General features: G+C 40.0%; 1 protein-coding gene across 6 annotated transcripts in view; it reads right to left on the minus strand.

Moving 5' to 3' along the window:
• The window catches only part of MAP3K20 (mitogen-activated protein kinase kinase kinase 20), a 178,723-nt gene that overhangs the window by 120,296 nt on the left and 35,039 nt on the right, over positions 1-23,388 (minus strand). The window contains exon 1 of one of the 6 annotated variants that reach the window (XM_082689577.1): positions 7,889-7,982. The exons of the other annotated variants lie outside the window; for them this stretch is intronic. The gene's annotated coding sequence lies outside the window, so the exon portion shown is untranslated. Of the gene's footprint in view, positions 1-7,888; positions 7,983-23,388 lie in introns of those variants that run through there. 6 annotated transcript variants of the gene reach the window in all.

The following is a 23,388-nucleotide window of genomic DNA, read 5'->3' on the forward strand; positions in this document are numbered from 1 at the left end:
GCCGAAGGCAGACACTCAACTGACTAAGCTTCCCAGGCGCCCCATGTTTTCTAGCACCATTGATTAGTTTTGCCTTTTCTTAAAATTCACATAAGTGGAATCATACCACAGGTACGATTTTTTACTACACAGTATGTTTTTGAGATTCATCTATGTTGCTGCATTTATCAGTTCTTTCTTTTTATTGCTAATTAGAATTCCATTTTATCAATATTGTTTATTTATCCATCTTCCTGTTAATGAATATGTGGGTTATTCCCAATTTTGAGCTATTATCACTAAAGATGCTGTAAATATTCTTATACTAGTCTTTTTTAAACATACGTTTTCATCCCACTTGGGTAAATATCTATAAGTTGAATCGCTAGATCATAGGGTAGGGTAGGTGAATTTTTGAAGAAACAGGCAAAAACACCCCAAAGTGGTCATACCATTCCACAGTCCCCTAAACAACAGTATGAGAAGGCGCTAATCTACATTCTCACCAATATTTGGTGTTGCTGGTTTTAAACATTTTAGCCATTCTAGTGGGTGTGAAATAAATCTCATTGTGGTCTTAGTTTGCATTTCCCTAATGATGAATACCATTGAGCACTTTCATGCATGCTTACTGATTGTCTATATTCAGCTGACTCTTGAACCATGCAGGGATTGGTGTACCCACTGTCTTTGTGTTGATAAATTTTTGACACCCCTCCCCCCAAATTTAACTACTAATAGCCTACAGTTGTCCAGTGACCTTACCATAACGTAGACAGTCGATTAACACATATTTTGTATATGTGTACTATATACTGTGTTCTTACAATAAAGTAAGCTAGAGAAAATGTTAAGAAAAATCATTAAAAAAATACAGTGCTGTATTTGGCTGTCATAAGATTATAAAATATTCCTTTTCTTATAGAAACTTTACCATTTTAACTTTTACATTATGGTTTATAAAGGATCTTAAAACAACTTCTGTGTATGTGTAAAGTAGGAGTTAAGTTTTTAAAATATGTATGCCTACTGTTACAGAAATATTTACTAAAAATATTTCCTCTTCTGCATTTAATTGAATTGGCATGTTTATTAAAATTCAACTGACATCAATATTTGGGGGGCTAAATCTGAAATTGTTGCATCAATCTACGTTTCTGCCTGTATGCCAATACCACACCATCTGAATTACTGGGCCTTTGCAAGAACTCTTGAAATCAAGTGTGAATCTTCCAACTATGTTCTTCTTACACAAATCAACTTTTAGGGGAAAGTGATAGATGAACAATAGTGTGTTTTACAATCCATGGACATGATTTCTGTCTTATTTAGATCATCTTTAATTTTTTTCAGCACTGTTTTGTAGTTTTCAGCATGGAAACTTTTTCATACCTGCCATTAAATTTATTTCTCAGTATTTTTTGTTTCATGCTATTCTAAATAAACTGTTTTCTAAATTTTATTTTTTGAATGGTTTGCTCCTAGTATATAGCAATATAATCAACTTGTTTCCCGTAACTTTACTAAATTAACCCATCACTTCTAAGAGTTGAACACTTAAAATTTTCTATGTAAATAATGATTTCATCTGCAAATGAAGGCAGATTTACTTCTTCCTTCCCAATCTTTAGCATTGCTTCTTTTTCTTATCCTACTGCTCTGACTAGGCCTTCCAGTACAACACCAAACACAAATGGTGAAAGCAGGCAAAACGATTTATACTAAAATCAAAACGATTTTAGGACCTATATGTTTTCCACCAAAGCTGGGACACTTTATCATTTCTTCAATTTTTTTCTGTTCATATCTCTGTCCTTTCCTTCAGGGAGTCCAATTACATGTTTCAGACTGACTCATATTGTTTCACATTCCTGAGTTTTAAATTTTTAAGTCTTTTTTCCCCATGCTCTTCAGATTTGACCAATTCTATTAATTTGTTTATATATATATATATTGACACTTCCTTTTGCTTCCGTAATTTGCTATTAAGTCCCATCTAATAAAACATACACTTCAAAGACTGCAGTTTTTCATGCCTAGAATTTTTAGTTCCTTTCTTTCTGCTAAATTTCCCATTCTGTTCTTTCATCATGGCCATGTTTTCCTTTAAGGTCTTGAACCTGTTAATAAAAGTTGCTTTAGATTGTCTGCTAATTACAACATCTGGCTCATCTCAGAGTTTCCAGTAAAACATTTTCATGTTTCTCCACATCTCCAATAACTTTTTTATTGTACATGGGCCAAGAATATAATTTGCTATAATAAGTAAGAGTAAATAAATGCTATTTAAACACAATATATAAAAGCTACAAAAAGAAATGAAAGAGCTCTATACATAGCCACATAGTGTCTCAATATACTAAGTTTAAAAATCCAAATTTCAAGATAGTATATACATATAACAGTGTGATCCAAGTTTTTAACTTTTTATTTTGAGGTAACTCTGCAGCTGTAAAATCCCATATATTCTTTACCCATAAGTTTATATCTTGCACACCTATAGCACAGTAGCATAATCAGGAAATTGACAATGATATACTCCACAGATCTTATTCCAATTTCACCAGTTTTATAGGCAGTTGTGTGTGTTTAAGTTCTAAACAATTTTATCATACCTATATTCAAGTGATCCCCACCACAGTCAAGATACAGACACTTCTATCACAAATTTCCCTCATGCTGCCCTTCCTGGAAATATGATCCATTTTTATGAAGGGAAAAATATTAGAAAAGCAGAGAAATGCAGAGAAAATAATCAATATGGAAAGTTATTCATACACTGATAAGTTTTAGAGCATAAGAATATAGGGAAGAGAAATGCTTTTCTTCTTTATGGGCTGCTATAATGTTTGATTTTTTTTTTTTTTAGAACGAACATGCATCATTTTTAATATAAAAAATCAAATCTGGAAAATAAACATAACATGGAAATATCTGGTTATAAGCACAGCACAGTGAACAAACAGATAAAGATAGAAGCTGAAAGAAGAGCCATGATACTGAAGTGCATCAAATAAGAGAAACTATTTAGAAATCTAGTTTCCTATTATTAGCATACTATCTCCAAATTATGTTCCTTTATTTAAGAAAGAACTGGTCACTTTTAATACTAGGAAAAGATTTCAAAAGAAAAAAAAAACTTCAAAAATTTTGCAGAAACCTTAAATGTCACAATAAATGGAATTACAGTACTTATTAATAAGATAAGGATTAGGGGACAATTAGACACTTAATAAATATCACTTAGTAAGAGTTTCCCAAGTATAATTTTAATATTCTTTCAAAAAAATCACATTACAGTATTACATTATTCCTTTAATGCTGGGCCAAAACTGTTAGCATGTGGTACAGACTCAGAATAATTTAGAGAAGAGCTTTCTGATGGTCAGTTTTCCAAAGATGAAATGGATTGTCCCAGGAGGTTAATGAGTTCTCCATCATTAGTAATCAGAAGTCAAACAGAAGCAAAATGCTTATTTGTAACAGGAATGCTGCAGAGGAGATTTGGGCATCAGAAATACGGTAGAGTAAGCTCTTTTCCAAAGCTGAGGTTCCATCAAGGGTAAACAGAGCCAGAAAGCCTGAGATCAAGTTCTGTTCTCCTGTATAAATTTTGGGATAATTTATACTAAACCTGTCCCATCATTTGTAAAGGAAATGACATAAAAGTGCTTTCTAAATGGGAGAAGTACTAGTTGAGTAACACTATTATTCGAGGATAATGCAAAGGATACTGGGTTGAAACCCTAACAGAAGTTATTTATGTGGTGCTACTTCCCTAGTTGCTAGAAACACTATGAAGAAAAGCGAATGTTAAATGGGCTAATGTTAAAAAGCTATCAGATGCCTATTGTTGGAGCATATTTAACCTTCCTTCATAGAACAAGCCTCGGGTAGGCAGCTGAATGTCATTTAAAATCCAGTACACACAGTAGGAACTTGACAGCGAGCTCCTGAGGGGATCTCCAAACCAACGAAGCAAAGACCCAGGCTCTGCGATAGGATTCATTGCTACCCAACATAACTATGCTGCACTTGCAATTCCTGATTTATTAAGGTTCTTCTAAAAGATTTATTTATTTATTTGAGAGGGGGTTGGCGAGCAAGCAAGCCTGAGGGGGAAGGACAGAGGGAGAAGCAGACTCCCCGCTGAGCAGGAAGCTTGATGCAGGACTCGATCCCAGAACCCTAGGATCATGATCTGAGCTGAAGGCAGACCCTTAACTGACTGAGCCACCCAGGCACCTCAAATTCCTGATTTTTAGAATGGAGGTTTGGGACAGTCAGACTAAAATAGCTATTAAAAGTTCAGTTTGAGTACTGTAATAGATTTCCAAGATAACAGACCTTACCGCAATTATGTGCAAATCTATCCACTGAGCAAAACCCTTAACCACAATATCAATCCTCCATCATTTTGCAAATCCCCTTTCTCTTACTATCTTGACTGGACTATACACAAAATAGCTAAATCTTAAGCCATCCATAATTATGAGTTCAGAAGAAAAGAAGGAATCTCATAGTTCAATCATGAACACTTTGAGATTTTTAAATATCCTAAAATTACAAATATTTATTTACCTAAATAAATGAGAACTGTTAAAGTAGAAAGAAATGGCTGTGTAATTGTTCAAATAAATTTTTATAGGTTGACTGATGGAAGAGCACTTTTACTTTCTTTTACTTAATCCTTGCTGCCCAAGAGCCAGGAGTCTTAGTATTAGAAAATCTTATGTGGGTTATAGTTTAAGTCACTACTGTACTTTAAACACTAGACTAAATCAAATTTCCTTCTGTTTCTGCTCATACACTCCCATTTGTTTCTTAGGACCCACAGATTTTTAACAGAATATAAAATACAGTAATAGCAACACACCTATTCACTGAAAGAGACAAAAAAAAAACCCATACCCAGTTTTTACTGCTATATATGATTACTAGACAATCTCCTTTACACATAAAATTACTCGCCCAGAAAAAGATCTTTTCAAGCTGACATTTTAATTAAAATGGATGCTTCTGTCTTCTTGAGCCTGCCTCCCCAAATAGAGAACTTGGGATATTTATAATTCTCTTCCTTACACACCTGCACCACACTGTATGCTTCAATAACAAGGTGACTATCAAAATACAAAAGATTTAATACAGTCATAATCACTATTATTCTTTAGGCCAAGTGTTTTGGCAGATCCTGACTCTAGATTCTGAGAATAAATGGGGAATTCTGCATATAAATTTTCTGGTAAATCATTATTGTATTTAAAATATTTTTTTAAAAATGTAATGAAGAGCTTAATAAAATCCAGCAGTTTAACACTCCCTAGCAACAAACACAGGAAATTGTGTTTTCCCATGCAAAGTGCACAAACATGGCCAAGATCCTTTTCAGGTTAAGAGACAGAAATTGGGAAGACCAAGCTCCTGAATATTTTCATAGCTACTGCTCCTGAAAAGTGGTGCCTCTTGCAAGAAAAGGATAGAACAAAGATCTTAATGTTGCGGGTCTGAAAGATATCCACATCAAAACCAGGTATAGTGGTCCTAACCTAAGCAGCTGGCAAACCGCAGGACGGATGTGGGCACTCTTCTGCCTAATAAAATCTGAATCAAACACTTTGCATCTGATTCTCCATGTGAGCTTTTATGCAAACTTCTAAAGTGCAAGGAATCCTGGGGTGGAAGAGCTATTCTGAGAGATTTCACATAGTTCATGTAATTAGGGAAACCACTTCCTTTGATTGTAAGTGTTCAAAACAGCTGAATTTCTCCTATCAAAGGCACTCTGTGATTTGGGTCACCTCTTTTACTTTCTCTTTCATGTTTCTCAGGATGAGAGGTGAAGCTGGAGAGCACATTATTTAGGGGAAAAAGAGATCTTGCTTTTTGTTTTAGGGATTGAACTTACACTATTCAAAAGACTGTCATTTAGAATCTTCCTTTCTTTCTCACCCTCTCTTTCCTTCTCCACCAAGGCTCTTCCGTAGAACACAATCCAAAATGCCAATTTAAGGCTGATGGAAATGGTCATATTGTGTGTAGAAGAATTCTAAGTTTCATGTTTGGGTTTAAAACGTAATTAGGAAGAATGGTAGTCTCCAGGATCTTGATCTCCATATTATGATTTTTTGTTGTTATAATGGTGGAATAAGAGAGAAAGAGACAGGGACAGAGAGAGAGAACTGGAAAAAGGAGCCTTCTCTCCCCACTCCCCTTCCCCCCATAAAAAGCACAAGTCACCAGCAGCAAAGATGGTAAAAGAAGCTACCATCCTGTTCTTTTCCTGTATTGCTGCAGTATCCTTTTTCCCTAAAAATGGAACACAAGCTTATTCAGTGAGGAGGTTCATGCTGCTTTGCTATAGATAATCTTAGCACTGACGCCGATAAGGTATTCAGTTCGACTTCTAAAATATCTTGGTCAGTTTAGCACAGTTAGGATTGTCAGTGAATATACAAACTAAAAGGTAGAAAATAATTCGCCACTTATCAACCACTTCGATGCCCATATTTCTACTGAATCTAAAGATGAACAATAATGTATGTACTACAATCTCTAAAATTTTATTTTATTTTATTTTATTTTTTTAAAGATTTTATTCATTCATTTGACAGAGATAGATCACAAGTAGGCAGAGAGGCAGGCAGAGAGAGAGAGAGAGGGAAGCAGGCTCCCCGCTGAGCAGAGAGCCCGATGCGGGACTCGATCCCAGGACCCTGAGATCATGACCTGAGCCGAAGGCAGTGGCCCAACCCACTGAGCCACCCAGGTGCCCCGGCAATCTCTAAAATTTTAGTTAATTTAAATGTCAGTTATTTAAAACTCTGGATGGTTAATAAAAACTAGAGATGTTGTCAGTCACATCAAGGAAAAGGGTTTTGAATTAAATACAACAAATTTCTCCAGAGTGACAGTAATACCACTTGCCTTCATTATATTTGATCCTTACAATTCAAGAGAAACATAACTAAGCAGAATTATCCCCATTTTATAGATGAAGAAACTAAGTTCCAGAGTTAGCTAACTTACCCTACAGCCTAGTCAATAAGAGCAAAGTAGAAGAAGCTCTAAAAGTTTAAACAGAGAAGAACAGGGCATGGTCTGCATTGTTCAGGTTCCTAAATTTCTCTTACCATAGTCTTAAAAAAAAAAAAAAAAAAAAATCACACCAGCTTCTCCAGCAAATACATCACTTTAATTCAGAGTAAGCCAAGTATAAAGTGTGCTCCTGGGAAGCCATAGTTTCCTCACCGTCTACTTAACACTTAGCTTTCCAGTGTCTGTGTCTAAGATGCTGCATTCCCATCGCCTGGCTCATCGCTGTCATCTGTGGAATTCTTTTCAGGTTCTTGATCTTTTTTTTTTTTTTTTAAAGATTTTATTTATTTATTTGACAGAGAGAAATCACAAGTAGATGGAGAGGCAGGCAGAGAGAGAGAGAAGGAAGCAGGCTCCCTGCCGAGCAGAGAGCCCGATGCGGGACTCGATCCCAGGACCCTGAGATCATGACCTGAGCCGAAGGCAGCGGCTTAACCCACTGAGCCACCCAGGCGCCCAGGTTCTTGATCTTATTGTGCCTTTCAACATCAATTATTTCTTCTATTATCATACTGAGTTAGGTGCTACCTAAATTATTAATGTAAGTGTTGAAGAGGACATGAATAAACGTATTTAATTCCATGAGGATTAGGCGTTCTCCACGTACTTGTTAGAGTGGGTACACATTCACCTGATCTGTACACTGGAAACCTTATTTCGGTACTTTTACTACAGCACCAGACACACTCTGCCTTCCACATAGTGTTCCGTCCTCTTTGTTCCTATCACTGTTATAATCCTAAGCATGTCTCTGAGCCAGGATGTACTGAGCACTTGCTGTATGCCAAGCACTGCATCGAAAACCTAGACTTACCCGAAGGTACTCTGAGGTAGGTGCTGGTAGTGTCCTTCCAAGAGACCTGAGGACACAGGGCACAAAGAGCTCGTCTAAGGACTATGCTAGTCAAGTGGCTATGTGAGGGATTCCAGATTCTGACTCCGGAACCCACACCTCAGTCCACTGCCTGTGTGTGGAAGGTGTTTGTCGGCAAGTTTTCTCTCTCCAGGTTCCGCTGTAAGATCCCCCCAACATCTCACACAGTTCTGGCACAGATTAATTCCTTAGTAAATGGCCTTTGAAGTAAGATGAAATCACAGCACAGTAAGGATGAAGAGGGCGCTACAGCCTAAATAAAAGGTTTAAAAAGTGCATCACAGCCGTCTCCAAATAATCTGAGGGCTGCCAGGCAGAAGATGTACCAGACCCAATCCACACAGCACAGGTGGTAAGACAGTACTAGAATCAGCGGACCAAGTTAAAGGGTAGCAAATTCTAACTGAAACTAGTTAAGGCCTTTAAAAGAGAACAACACTAAAGAAAAGGAAAGGAAAAAAAGGTGCCTTGGTCTAAGGTTCCTATTATCAGTGATATTTAAAGTGTCCAGATGACCAGGCAATGGAGAAAATAACCTCATCCTGAGACTCCTTGGTTAGGGTAGACCAGGGGTTCCTCAACACCAGTCCTGCTGCATCAGGGCTAAACGTTTCTTACACACACACACACACACACACACACACACACACACACACACGCCCACTTAGGCTCTGCTGTGGAACTGCTAAATCAGAATCCTGCAAGCACGACCAAGCTACAAGCATGTTAACAAGCCCACCACGTCATCCTGCTGTGCGGCCAAAGTTAGGAAGACCGGACTTATGAGGTTCTTTTCAACCTTAAGCTCTAAATTTATGAAGATGTGCTTTCATTGGTCTCTTCACTGTATTATCACTGCAGTTACACTTCTGAAGCACCAAAGACATTATGGCCCCTGACTGACTCTCACGGTTTACACCAACTCTCCTTTCACTTTGTCCTTTCTGTGAACACGGACTGTGAGAGCTTTTTCCAGGAAGTCAGCATCCACTTGGACTTTCCCAATTGCTCAGCATCTTTCTACATGTGACCCAATCTGTTTTCAGATCCGAAGTACTTTTGTGACCACGCACAAAAACAATGACCTCAGCTCTCTGGGTGAGAAACTCTGAGAAGTTTATATCATTTTGCGATGGTCTCCTAAAATTTAGAAGTTACATATAAAACATGTATTCTTCACCATACTTCCTCCTCTTAGAATACACAAATATTTAGGTAAAGCATTCAAAAATAATGTTCCTGGGGCGCCTGGGTGGCTCAGTCGGTTAAGTTTGAGGCTGTTGATGTGGCTCGGGTTAGGATCTCGGGGTTGTGAGATCTGCTGGGGTGGGGCTCTGCATTTAGTGAAATCTGCTTTTCTCCCTCTCTCCCTTTACCCGCCCTCACTGTCCTCTCTCTCAGATAAATAAATCTTTAAAATTATAATAATAATAATATCCCTTAAATTTCATCACCTTCACACTAAAACCTTACTGAGGACTCTATTGAAATGAGCCACAGTTTCTCATCAATAAATATTTCCGAGTGCCTACTATATGTAAAGTGCCACTGGGAGGTGGAAATGGAAAACATGAAAAGCAATTCACGGTGCATATTCCTAACATATGTCTAAAGCTTACTATGTGGGAGGCACTGTGCTAAATACTTCCTGGCCATGCTCCCTTTCAGTTCCTTTAACAAGCATATGAGATCTACCAATGTTCTCTCCAGCTTGCAAATGAAGAAAGTGAGACTTGGTGGGAAAGTCATGTGCCCTGGGTCACTAAGCGGATAAGTGGAACAGCTGCGAGAGACTCTACCCCAGGATGACCACTTTCAAGCCTGAGTTTCTGGCCACCACACTACACAGAGTCCTCCTCCCAACCACACCACTCCACAGCCGGATGAGAGAAGGGGAAAGGCTCACAAAAGCAGCCCAAGACAAGGGCTCCCCTGAGGTGTAAAAAGAGTTCTGTGAAAACACAGAAGGAAAACTGAACTTTCCAGGGGGAGGCAATGGAGAACGTTCTGTCCTCTCCTGAAGCTGATGCACAACCTGCAGGAGGGGAAGGTAGCAGGAGAGGGTTAAAATTTTGTTAAAGGGCCTAATGTCACATTAAGGGGTTAGAATTTATTCTATGGGTAATGGAGAACTATCAAAAGCTTCTGTTGCAGAAATGACATGCTCTGATCTGTTTTTCTTTTCTTTTTTTTATTTTATTTTAAATTTGGTATCCATATGGCAGATGGATCAGAAAGGGAAGATAGCCAGATGCTGGAAGGAGATAATGATGACTTGAATTAAGAGAAGCAGAGATGGAGAGAAGAGAGCACCAATTCCCAAAACAAACAAAACCCTTTCCATTGTCAAGAAGATTTACAGGGTTGGGAATACAGCTGGACAAACCCCATTTCCTCAGGAGCTCTGTCCTCCCATTGCAGGGACTTGGGTTTGGAATGCATTCATTGGAGAGAATTCCCCTGGGGAGGGCTGGGGGTGACATGGGGCTGTCTCTAGGAAATGGAGGGTTTAGAATCGGTCTTGGTTGCAAACTACTCTCAGACACAGAGGAGGACATGAAACCACATCAGTCCAGTTAGCTGCCATCCTTACCACTGCTTCTATTAGTTCTTAAAACTTGCTCCTTTCCCAAACGGTTGCTTTGCAATAAATCCATAGGCCAGCCGAGGGTCCACAACACCGAGCACATCCAAGCAGACCCTCAGGGGACCTGCCTCCCACTGTCCTACTGTCATCCTTCTGTCCGCTTGATTTTTTGAGATTTATTTATTTGTGGTTAAAATACCTTCTCTTATTAAGAATATCTAAATGCCACATCACTTCCTAGCTGAAATGATGGATTCTGCCCGGCTACGGTTGTTAATTGATACTCATTTTGAAATGTGTTTTTCTTTTCATTGACAATTCTGAAAACAACAATTTGTATATGTGACTGGTTTAACGGTTCTCATCTCTAGACAGTTTATTTTTCACTCCACCTCAAAATGAAATTGTTGAATTCCTAAGCAACTCTTTCCCCATCTCCATCACACTGGGTATCCATGGCAACATGTCCTGAAGAACTGGTACACTGTGGCATTTCATTGTTTAATGGAGCACCTAATGTCAATTACTATACACGGAACTTTATATGTGTCTGTATTACTTAATCTCCTTCATATTCTATAAGGCACATAGGAGAGCCTCTGAATTCCCCGGAGACAATGCATTATCCCCTCTAGCGGGTAAAAGCCAGAGCAGAAAAACAGAGTGTATGCACAAGGATGATTTAAGATCTTTGGACTGCTGCTGCTCTGCTGTTTTCACCAAGTTAGAAGACACAGCCAAGGGTTTTATCCAAGCAGACAAAAAACTCTGCACAAATGCCGCTACTATGTGAAGTAATTATAATCCCGAAGAAATTATATGCACGTTGTTTTCAAAATTGCTCAGAGACGAGTCAAAATCTCAAACAGGATTCTTGTTTTAGTCATTACCACAGTTCAACAGAATTTGCGCAGATTCTAAAATCTTGTCAAACACTGTGGTTGAAGTTTTTGTCCTACACTGATACAATGATATTCTAGTGATGGTAACAATTGTCCGCCTGACTGTCCCTCTCACACTGCCGATCTCATTTCACCTACCAGACAGTCCAGGACAGAAATGCAAGGCCCACCCTGGGCAGAGCACTCTCCTGGCTGGGTGTTCAGCGCCCGTCCCAGTCCCATCACCCCCTCACCGGGCACCACAACAGACTCGCACACTTTGGATGGGATCCAACACATTGTCCTGTCATATGCCGTTCTGTTCCTTAGTGAAGGTGTATTTAAATTTCCAACTGGAAAGATTCTCATCATTTTTACCATTCTATTTTTTTAACCCTCTCATCTTACAAAGGGGTAACAGATTGGTAAAGGGAGACCTTCCAGAATCTAGGACAAAACTGTGAATGCTACTTTCTAGTCAACAGCATAGAAATACGAGGCTCATGATGCTTTGTGTGTGTGTGTGTGTGTGTGTGTGTGTGTGTGTGTTTTATATATAGTAACAGAAATTAACTGGATAGCATCTCAGAACCGTTTTTCATGGGGAGATCTGGGGGGCTCAGTCGGTTGGGCATCTAGCTCTTGATTTTGGCTCGGGCCATGACCTCAGGGGTGCTGGGGTTGAGCCCCACATGCACTCCATGCTCAGCGGAGTATCTGCTTGAGATTCTCTCCATCTGCCCCTGCTCCCACTCACACTCTTTCTAAACTAAATAAATAAATCTTTTTTTAAAAACCCAGTTCTTCGTTAAGCAAATACATATTGTCTATAAGATGCTTTCTTGGGGGGAAAAAACAGTGATATACTATGGACATTTTTCCATGTCAGTAAATATGGATCAGGATTGCTATTTTCCTTATCGGCTTAATTTTCATTAAATGAGAATACCAGAACTGATTTACCTGGTCCTCTGTTGAACATCTCAGTAGCATCTAATGTTTCATGGCTATAAAAACAACACTGTACATTTATACATTTATCAAAGGCACCTGTTTACCCATAACCTTTGGATATGCTCTTAGTCGTGAAATGCCTAGTCATAAAGTATGCACGTTTTGATACACAATGCAAAGAGGCACGTTAGAGTATATCAAGGTATCCTTCTACTTAAAATTTAAGAGACTATCCATTTCCCTAGACCTCACCAGTAGTGAGAATTTGCATTAGTTTTTATCTTTAGCAACAGTGAACAGTCTATCTTTTTGTGAAATGTCTCTTCATGTCCTTTTTATATTAGCATATTTGGCCCTAAGTTCTTGACTCCACTTACATAGGTTTCAAATCTAATTTCTAATTATGTATAAATTTGTAAGAGCAGTTTCAGCTTAATTTTAATAGGTCAAATACAGATAAATCATGTAATTAAAGTTTCACTTCAAAATACTCCCAGATCCCTTAAAGAAGGCATTTGTGAAAGTACAAATGTAACAGTTATGAACATAAAACCCACTGCAGAGACCTGGGCTCCAATCCCGGCTCTGCTACCCAGCACCAATGATTGGACACAAGTTATTTCATTCCCTATGTCTCAGTGTTATCATATGTAAATCTGGCAATAATGTTATTTCATGGATTCTAAGATGTACACTCCTTTCCCCAGGTATCACTAGCATTAAGGTTGTATTACAATATGTGTCCCCTTGTAACTTTCACAGGCAGCCTTTTTTCTTTCATCGTGGTGCATGGAGTAAGGGCTCATTTTAAATGAAAAGCATCTTAGATTTGATGAGACATGGTAGTACCAACCTTGCAGGGCTCTGGTCAGGATGAAATGAAATGGGGCAGCTATGAGCTTAGCATAACAAACACTCCAGGAATGTCACTAATTATTGATACAATGTTACATATCCCTATAAGTTTGTTTTTCATGTTTAATATTTCTAAAATTGAGTTGAAGAATGTTTCTTAGTTCCTGGAGTCCCATTTTAAAGCAAAACAGTCAAAAGTTCTTCATTTCAAAATTATCACACATAAAACCAGTGCTAGTGTAATAATGTACGTTAAAAGGAATTCTACTTGAGCAGGATGTGATCTATTATTTTGCTCTCTTAGGAAAGAATCAGCTCAATAATATTCCAAAATCATGATCTCAAACAGTGGCCAAAGAGTTATGGGAAAAACTACTGCAAAGAACAGTGTGGAAATTTTCCATTCAAGTCAGTGTAACCATAATGCTTCCCACCTGCAGCTCTGTCACGGGATCTTCTGCAGACGTACCACCCCACACAAGGCTGCTTCTTGGGACTTTCAAGCAAGAAATGCTGGGCAGGGCCTCAAGCAGGAGGGTGAGACACACCAAGTACTAAGGGGAAACTAATGCTCTCTTGCTCTTTCAATAATTTTCATGAATTTTTTTTTGCCACAAGATGCACTCACTGAATCCCTCATAGGAGTCAACAGGAAATGTATAATCAGGGGTGGGAAGGTTTCCATGAGCTGAGAGCTTCAGCTCACAGAGAACCAAGAGGGCCCGGGTTCAAGTTCCAGACCTACCCCTCATGACATGTCTTTGGGCAGTAAGATCACTTCTCTGCATTTCTTCACCTGTGTGTAGGTCACAATACCTAATTCGCTAAGCTGTTACCTACTGGCAGAGTGCTGGTAAATGGGAAAAGTTTAACAAAGGATTTTGAGTATTACTACTAGTTGTTATGTGCAAAATGTGGGGCTTCTGATTTCATCTGTTACTTCTTTTGCCCTACCTAATTTGGGATAAATTTTGCTAACATTGCATTCCAAATCAATATATACATTTCTGGGATGAGAACCTTCCTCCCCGTCCCCGTCTCTTTTAGAAATTGGGCAATTTTTTTAAACAGGCTTCCCAAGAAAAAGGGTCTGGTTTGTTTACAAAAAGTGTACATTTTAGCTTTTTCTCCTATTCATACAAGTTTTCATCATTTTTCTTCCCCATCAAGAACTCTTCAAAATAAAAACATGCTTACTTTCAGTTGGGGTATTAAATTTGAAAGACGCTAATTCTAAAGGTTATCTTTTTAATGGAATCCTCAAAAAAGCAAAATTCTGCTTTTAAGCAAATTATTTAAAAAATATTTTTCTTCTCTTTCCTCCATTTTGAATAGCAGAACAAGTCTTAAAAGAAAGGGTGAAAGAGTAGTAAATCGTTAAATTATTTAACTATGAAAAGAATATTTAAATGAGGTAGAAACAGACGCCTGGATGGTTCAGTTGCTTAAGGTCTGCCTTCGGCTCAGATCATGGTCCCAGGGTTCTGGGATCAAGCCCTGCATCGGGCTCTCTCCTCAGCTGGGAGCCTGCTTCTCCCTCTCCATCCGTGATCTCTCTCACTTTCACTCTCCCTCAAATAAATAAATAAAATCTTAAAAAAATAATAGTAAAAGAAGTAGGAAATGGAATGCAGGAATAGGAGTTCATAATCAGTGTACGTCCATCCATCCACCTTTTCATTCTTTCTTAGGCTCGCTGAGGACATCAGAGGGAAATGACTTCTGGGTGGCCCTCTGCAATGGAAATTTGCTTTCTTACTCCTTATTTGTTGTGCAATCAAAATCCTGGTGTTTACTGAGTGGTCATAATGCTAGCCCCTACTTCTCTCTTGCTGTTAAAAAACAAAACAAAACAAAACAACAAACCACCACAAAACCAACCCAGAAAGGACTGTGGTTTGGCGAGAGAATAAGTGTCCATTTCGAAACCACATGGCTGTCACATAAGCGAACAATCCTGGCAGGCTCCACTACATTTTCTCAAACCCAGAAAACACAAACCTCCTACTTGTAGTGGTCAATGTCAGAGTTAAACGTATGGCTGCTGCCATACCGAATATTTACCCTGCTCCTCTAAGCAAGCTTCACTGTCCGAAACAGTCTGCCACAGCTTTCTGCAACCAGAGTCCTCCCTCTCCTTCTAATCTGACCAGAGAAATAGAAAATGAATATTCTCTTTATTAAGAAGCCTACTTTGTTACTTTGGGCACCACCTTTCCTTCCGTGCCAGCACTGGGATACCACAGCACTGTCTCTGTCGTGTCCTAGGCCGGTCATTCTTTCCCCTACTATATAGTGTGAAATCCAAAACTCTATACTCTAATTTACATAAATCTTATTGAAGGGCTACAGGCAAAAACATGACACAAAGCGCTTTTAGAATATATATATTTAGAGACAATGTCTCATTCTTTGCATTAAATGTATTAAAAGTTCCACAAAGAAATGTAATTATATTGCTTCAAGGCATTTGTTTTTAATTATGCTTGTGGTATAATTTTCAGCTCACTTACAATGTACACTGTCCTGTATAATGTACTGTAAAACAGAATTCAAAGTGTACATCCTTCAATTTACAAAATTAAAAGAAAAGCCTTTTGAGAAAACTCCTCTCTGGAATGAAATGCATCTTCCCTTCTATTTCCAGTGTGTACTGATATTTTAAGTGTTAGACCAAAACATACTTGTACATTCAATGCCATGAAGTTCTATTTACAAGGAACATATCTGAAATTTGACTTGTTTTCTATTTTCAAACTGTGAGATAGAGGCTTCTAGGTAGAAAAGCATGAGTAACTGAGGCTGCTGTCGGGGTAATCTGCGATCTTTGTTTTGCTGTGATGAGAGCTTGCACCTAGCCAAAACACCATAAAACAATATACATTCTTTAGCTACAGTACCAGGACCCATGGGGATATTAATGATCTGAAGACTGAAATACATGGGTAAGAATTTATTATGATGAGAATGTGCTTTTTTGTAGGAGGTAAGATGTGTGATATTGTACAAGGGATCTATTTAAAAGTGAAGGAAACATGCACATTGTCCACAAAATATATAAACAAACCGACCAGGCAGCTGATAGTCAATGTATGAAGGAAAAAAAAAAGATACATCGTTTCTTCTCAAAATGATCTAGTACTTTATAAATACATGCCAGGTATAAACCGCGTGCCCCTCAGCTCTGTGCCCACACTTCCCTTTCCTTTGTACTGCTAGAGCTGGACCTGATAAATACTTCTCCTTGGTTGGCAGGTGTCATTTTTGGCCCTGGAGGGTCCCCACAAGGCAAGTCAGAAGAAGGGGCATCTCTTCCCTGCTCCTCAGCCCTCTCACACTCAAAGTGCAGCGAGGGCAGCCAACGGGAGGATCCAGGGGGTGCTTGGCCTCCAGCACGCCTCTCTGGCGCCCTGGCGCCCTGGTGGCGGGCTTCTGAAGCCACAACCTACCAGGCCGCTGCCTGCTTGCCCACCGCCCCGCCCACCAGCGCCGGCCCAGGTTAAGCAGAGAGGAGCTGCCGGGGAACCACTGGAACCCATGGCACCCCCTGGAACTCAAGCCGGTAGGCGGGAAGACTGGTGAAGTGGCTTCAGCCCGCGGAGGCACGGTGCGCTCGGACACCACCCACTCCAGCTACTGCCTCTCCAGCCCGGCTCCCGCATGGACATGCTTCTGAGGCTGTCGCATCCCTGAGTCGTTGCCCTTTACTGCCGTGGGGGTTGGGGGGGAAAGAGTTTAGTTGTCTACCATCTGTTACTAGTTAATAATTCTCTATATTAATTCTCCTGACTAATATAGAATTGGTACAGGGTGTGGTCCCAGGCTATCAACCTTCACAAACAGGATTTTAGAGTTAGCTCATGCGCTTGGGCAGGAATACAGGGCTCAGTTTCCTGTCCATGGAAAATGGGATATTAATAATCCACAGACTCAAGTGGCATCAAGATCGATCAGCCTATCACCTGTGAGTGGGAGTTCCAACTAAAAGGCCCGAAAGTCAGAGTGGCTGCTGTCCTTGACCGTTATGGCAGTAATGATGAACAGAAGGACTACGGGGACGAATGAAGTCTTCCGAGAGCAAGGAGGTATTGACCAAAAGAAAATGACGGGTCCTTTAATCCCCAGTCCAAGTCATAGTCTAAGGAGCACAAAGCTTCCATAACAGATCTAAAAGAACCTTTTTTAACTGTAGCCACAGGGCTGATATTTACAGAAGTCAAAAACAAACTTTATTGTGTGGATTGCTAAATGACATCAGTTGAATCCACAGCCTCACCAAGTTCCTCCTGGGGTATTTAGTGTACTGATCGAGGAAGAATGGGATGTGACACATGGAAAGGGGTACATCTTCTTGGATTCAAGATGAAACTAACAATTTCTAACCTTAAAGTCATCCCGAGGCTCCCTTACCTATGGAAATAGCTTGTCCTCTTGTGTCTCAAGAGACTAGCTTTCCTGGGATGCCTGGGTGGCTCAGTCGTTAAATGTCTGCTTTTGGCTCAGATCATGATCCTAGAGTCCTGGGATCAAGCCCCACGTTGGGCTCCCTGCTTGGTGGGAAGCTGCTTCCCTTTCTCCCTCTCCCCCTCTCCCTGCTTGTGTTCCCTCTCTCTGTACATCTCTGTCAAATAAATAAATAAAATCTTTAAAAAATAATAAATAAATAAAAATAAAAAATAAGAAAGAGAGATATTAGCCTTCTTTTGCTGGACAACTTCTGCTGGATAACCTCACCTGGAGAGGATACCTTGCAAAGGGATGCCCGTTCTCCTCGAGATCTGCCACAACCACCCACCCGTCCTCAAATTTTAAGATGCTTCAGAAGGTCAGGTACATAGTAACACCCAGAAGGAAATAATTTACAGCCAAAAAAACCACAAAGGTTTTGTTTATATTGGAACAACCCAGGGAATATGGGAGGAGTAAATATCAAAGGTATTAGAGGAGGGTGGGAACATTTAGATTGGATTGCTTTCATGGATATAGAGGCATTTCCTAGGGATTCTAGATTAATGTATAAGCTCATGAAGCTCATGAAGCTTAATATCTTCCTTGCTTGGCTGACTGATACTTGAGCCCAGTGGTAGCCTACATGTAATAAGGCTGAGATGCCAGAACTTCCATGGCATGATATGAAGGAAGGAATCTAAAGGCTTAGGAAGAAAAGAAAGTTGGAGTGGATTTATCCTATGCAACTTGCATCTCCACCCACCTACCCCAACTCCATCTGCTGAGAAGGAACAGAGACTCTCCTTTCGCTAAGACAGTGAAAAACACATTAAAAAGGAATATTGCATCTCTGAAAAACTCTGTGGCCATTCTCATTTGTAGACCAAGTATGACCACAGGTGATACTACCACTGACAGGGATGGAGACTCTGTGTGGGCCCAATAACACGGACTTTCCCCACATTGAAGTTGAACAGCAGTAATGACCATCACTGCCGAAATCTTCACCAGCTGCCATGTGGTGCCTCCTTCACCATTACCGTATCCCGCACTGCACGGCTTCTGATGGAAGAAACCATTTCACAGCAAAGGAAGTGCAGCAACGGGCTCAAACCCCTGTGATTAATTTGTCTCACCACATTATCAATTCACTCAGAAGCAGCTAGCCTAACAGAACTGTGGAACGGCTCAGGAAGTCTTGGTTACATCATCAAGTTGAGAGACAACATCCTAAAGGCACTTCTGAGTTAGAGGATGAGATGTATGCTTAGAATCAGAGGCCACTGGATCTGGGAATCCAGAGAGGCTAGTGGAGGGGCCCCTGGGTGGTTGGTTGGCCAAGCATCCAACTTTTGGTTTCTGCTCAGGTCATGATCTCAGAGTCATGAGACAGAGCCCAGCCTTGGGCTCTGCACTCAGTGGGGAGTATGCTTGAGATGCTCTCTCCCCCTCTGCCCCACCCCTCTGCCCCACTTGTGTTCGCATTTCTTCGCATTTCTGCACTCTCTCCCTCTCAAATAAATAAATCTTAAAAAGAAAAAATAAAAGAAAGGGAAGTGAGACTGGTTCCTATCAGTATTAGATCTAATAATCTATTTACAGATTATTTGCTCCCCATCCTAACAACTCTGAGCTCTGCTGGTTTGGAGGTCTTAGCGCCCAGTGATGGAAATTCTTCCACCAGGGGACGCAATAATGATCCCAGTGAACTGAAACAGGATACTGCCACTTGCCTATTTTAGCTTTTTTATGTCACTGAGACAACAAGCAAAAAAAAAAAAAAAAAAGTTCCTCTACTGACCAAAGCAATGAATCTCAATTACCAAAGGAAAATTGGGTTATTGCCAAACAGTGGGGGCAAGGAAGTCTATATCTGAAACCCAGGGGATTCTATGGGGTGACTCCTAGTACTTCTATGCCCAAGAATAAAAGTTAACGAAACACTATGACAACCAATAATAGGTAGGACTATTGAGGACTCAGAACCTTTAGGAATGAAATTCAGGTCACCCCAGCAGGCGAAGACTCCCAGCCAGCTGAGGTTTTGGCTGAGGAGAAAATGAAATAGAAAATGAGCAGTGGAAATAGAAAGCCAGAGACCATGATTAATCACAGAAATGAGAACTATAAATAGCGATGGTAGTAGATTTGTATATTTTTCCTTTTGCTTGGTATCTGTATATCCATATCTAAATATACACACTTATTTGTATACATCAACTATTTCTTCTTTTTCTTATCCTTATTTTTTTCCTAGCTCTAATGAGGTATGACTGACAAAAACTATATATATTTAAGATAAATATGATGGTTTGATATACATAGACATTGTGAAATTACAATAGTACTAATTAACACATAACTATCATCTCTCATAGTTACCTTTTGCATGAGACCTCTTGAGATCAACTCTTAGTAAATTTCACATTAGTATTAGCTATAGTCACCATGTTGTATATTACATCTCCAGGACTTATTTATCTTACAACTGAAAGTTTGTACCTTACATACCACATTTTCTTTATGTACTCATCCATCAACACACATAGGTTGTTTCCATATCTTAAGCTACTGTGAATAATGCTGCAATGCACATGGGAGTATGGATTTCTTTTCAAGATAGTGATTTTATTTCCTTTGGATATATACCCAGAGGTAGAATTGCTGGTTTATATGTTGGCTCTATTTTTAATTCTTTTGAGGAAACCCATACTGCTTCCCATAGTGGCTATACTAATTTACATTCCCACCAACAGTGTATAAAGGTTCCCCTTTCTCCACATCCTTGTCAACACCTGTGATCTTCCAACTTCTTGATAACAGCCAAACTAGCATATGTGAGGTGACATTGCACTGTGGTTTTGATTTGTATTTCCCTGATGATGCGTGACGCTGAGCATCTTTTCACATACCTATTGGCTAGCTGTATGTCTTCTTTGGAAGAAAGGCTATTTCCTCCATATTTTACATACAAGTTGTTAAAAGTTAACTTTGTGATTTAGATTTTAGGTAAGAGTATTCAGTGGGACAATGATGGAATTCGAAGAGAAATTAATAAAGCCAGCAAAGGATACAATGAATATTGGCACTGTGTGTCTCCTTATTTGGGGGAGATGGTAAGAACTTCGTTTGGACGAAGGACAGCTGACCTTAACTGATAAAAGCACAGAGCTGCTTCATTATTATATGGACACTCAAATATGTGTAAAGGGTATACACAGAAGCCAAGTGGCCAAGGGCAAGAACTGTGCCAGTTAATAATTTGCTGTCCCTCAGCACCCTATCTACTGTTTCTTGTTCTGCCTTGTGATACTGGAACCAATCCCCACAAACATTTTTTTCTTTGCCAGTTGGCACAAGGTCAGCTGTGTCTGTAAAGGGCACCAGAGGGACACTGCAAGGCACAGCCAAGGAGACTTTCAGTCCTGCTTCCTGTGTGACTTTTTTCCCACTGGCCCTGGTCGCCAGCAGCACGTGTAAGATCCGATTTACTCACCCTCGAATGTTTTACTAGCACCTCCGTGGGAAGATTCTGTGGACTGGCTTCAGCTGACCATGTCCCCAGGGGCGGCTTCCCGCACACCAGTCCGGCCCACGGCTCCCCAGAGAACGTGGCTAAAATCCCAGCGGACCGCTACTCAGCCAGCCCCAGCCTGGGACTGCTCAGCAAAGCCCTCCACAGTCACATCCTCTCCCCAGAGGTCCACGTTTCGGCCTCACCGAGCTGTTTCTAAGCCTGCTCCTGCCTGCGGTGTTCTCCCTCAGCCCGAGGCAGGTAGGCGCCCCCTGCGTTTGCCAGTCCTCGACCCTTTAGAGGCTTCTGGTAGTTCATAGTAGTTGACGTTTTGCTAGTTAGCAATTTTAGTATTAAATTTTCACTGTTCCAATTGCTGGTGTGCTTTCTGGCTCCTGACCGGATCCTGACGGACAGAATCTACTGTTTTGTACTGAAGACTGTTTCTTGTCATGGTATCACCCACTGGACTGGATTTACTAACTGTACAAACAGTACTTTTTTTTTAATTTATTTGAGAGACAGAATGAGAGAGCATGAGAGGGGAAGTCAGAGGGAGAAGCAGACTCTCCAGCTGGGAGCCTGATGTAGGCTCGATCCCAGGACTCTGGGATCATGACCTGAGCTGAAGGCAGTTGCTTAACCAACGGAGCCACCCAGGCACCCACAAACTGTACTTTCATAAAACTTAATTACAATGGCTTTCAAACCATTATTTTGATCATATTTTCAGTAAATAACAGGGAGTTGTAATTTCTTGAATGAAAAAAGGCAGTGTGAATCAAGTTTCACAGACCATGATGACGCAAAGGCAAACGGACCGGCATAATGGCTACCAACTGCTAAGTCAAGCCTTGCCATTAAGGACTCTCTTGCCTTCCAAGAAGCCCGGAAAGTCTCTCTGTCGAACAGACTTCCCGTTCCACGCTTTACCCTGTAAGATCACTGCATCCAGAACAAAGTCTTGTAAACAGCTGAGGGGGGCAGTGTGTGGGTGTGCTGTGTGCGTGCCCGTGCGTGGCTCCTTGAGTGTTCGTGGCTATGAGGGTTGCATTCAGGTGCACAGGGAACCCAAGTCTCCAACATACAAGATATTTCTGTGTTACTTTTTTTTATTTGCTTCTTTTCTAAACTGCCTCCCCACCACAAACCCATCACACAGGGACAGGGAGTCTGGAAGTAATTTCAAAAAATTAAGAGGTCCATAAAACTCTGCAGTAAGTTCTTGCTCCCCCAACTGGACTCTTTACGTTACTAACCTCAGATCTTACCCTTTCAGGCACATCTATTTAAAGGAAGATTTTTATCTCCTTCAATGTAAACAGTACAATAAACTAAGAATTATTCTGACTTCGAGGAAAATAGAACTACAAAGAGAAAAGAAACAGAACCTAATTAATCTTACAGTCTGCGACATGACTAGATATCTCCATTTGTAAAACATGGAAGCAAAAACAGCTGGCCTCCGAGTGTAGGCTTTCAGGTCCAACATTTTCTGATGGTAATTGTATAAAGAACAGAAAACCCCTTGAGGCAAATCTCCTGCCATCCCAGAGACTTAGATCTGTATTCTCGTCACATCTCTCTCCATTTATCACTCTCCCAAGCACCTGCCATCCATCCTCCCCTCCTTACCTTGACTAACGGCAGGCATATCACTCTAACTAAACAGAGAAGACCTTTATATAACTTAGGTGTTTTTCTAATATGCCTTAGGGGGAAAGAGGACAGTGTCTCATTATTAGGTGCCAGAAGAGATTAATAAAAATTTCTGTAGCCAAAAATGATTTATGTCTGTTTGCCTCATTCAGATGCAGTTTCTAGACAAGCACTCTTCTGGACTATCCTAATATTTGTTCTGAACTGTATATGCTGGGAAATTAGTTATCATTTCTTCTGTACAATTAAGGATATTTAGGTTATACTCTAAAAGGGGAAAGTTTATTAAGAAAATAAATAGCAAAACAGATGATGTGTGTGAGAGCCTTGGTATTGGTTTCATGTGAGGGTAAATCACTGAGGAGCCAATTCATATAAAATCTTATTATTATAAGCTTCATCATTTAAAAAATAAACTTCAATTAAACCAAAAGTTAAATATATTTAAATATACTTTTTTTTTAACTAAATATATTAAATATTTTTGGAAAACAACAACAACAACAATAAAAATCTCCTAAAAGAGTTGCAGGTGGGAGAA

Source organism: Mustela nivalis, assembly GCF_964662115.1.
Source record: "Mustela nivalis genome assembly, chromosome: 11".
NCBI lineage: Eukaryota > Metazoa > Chordata > Mammalia > Carnivora > Mustelidae > Mustela > Mustela nivalis.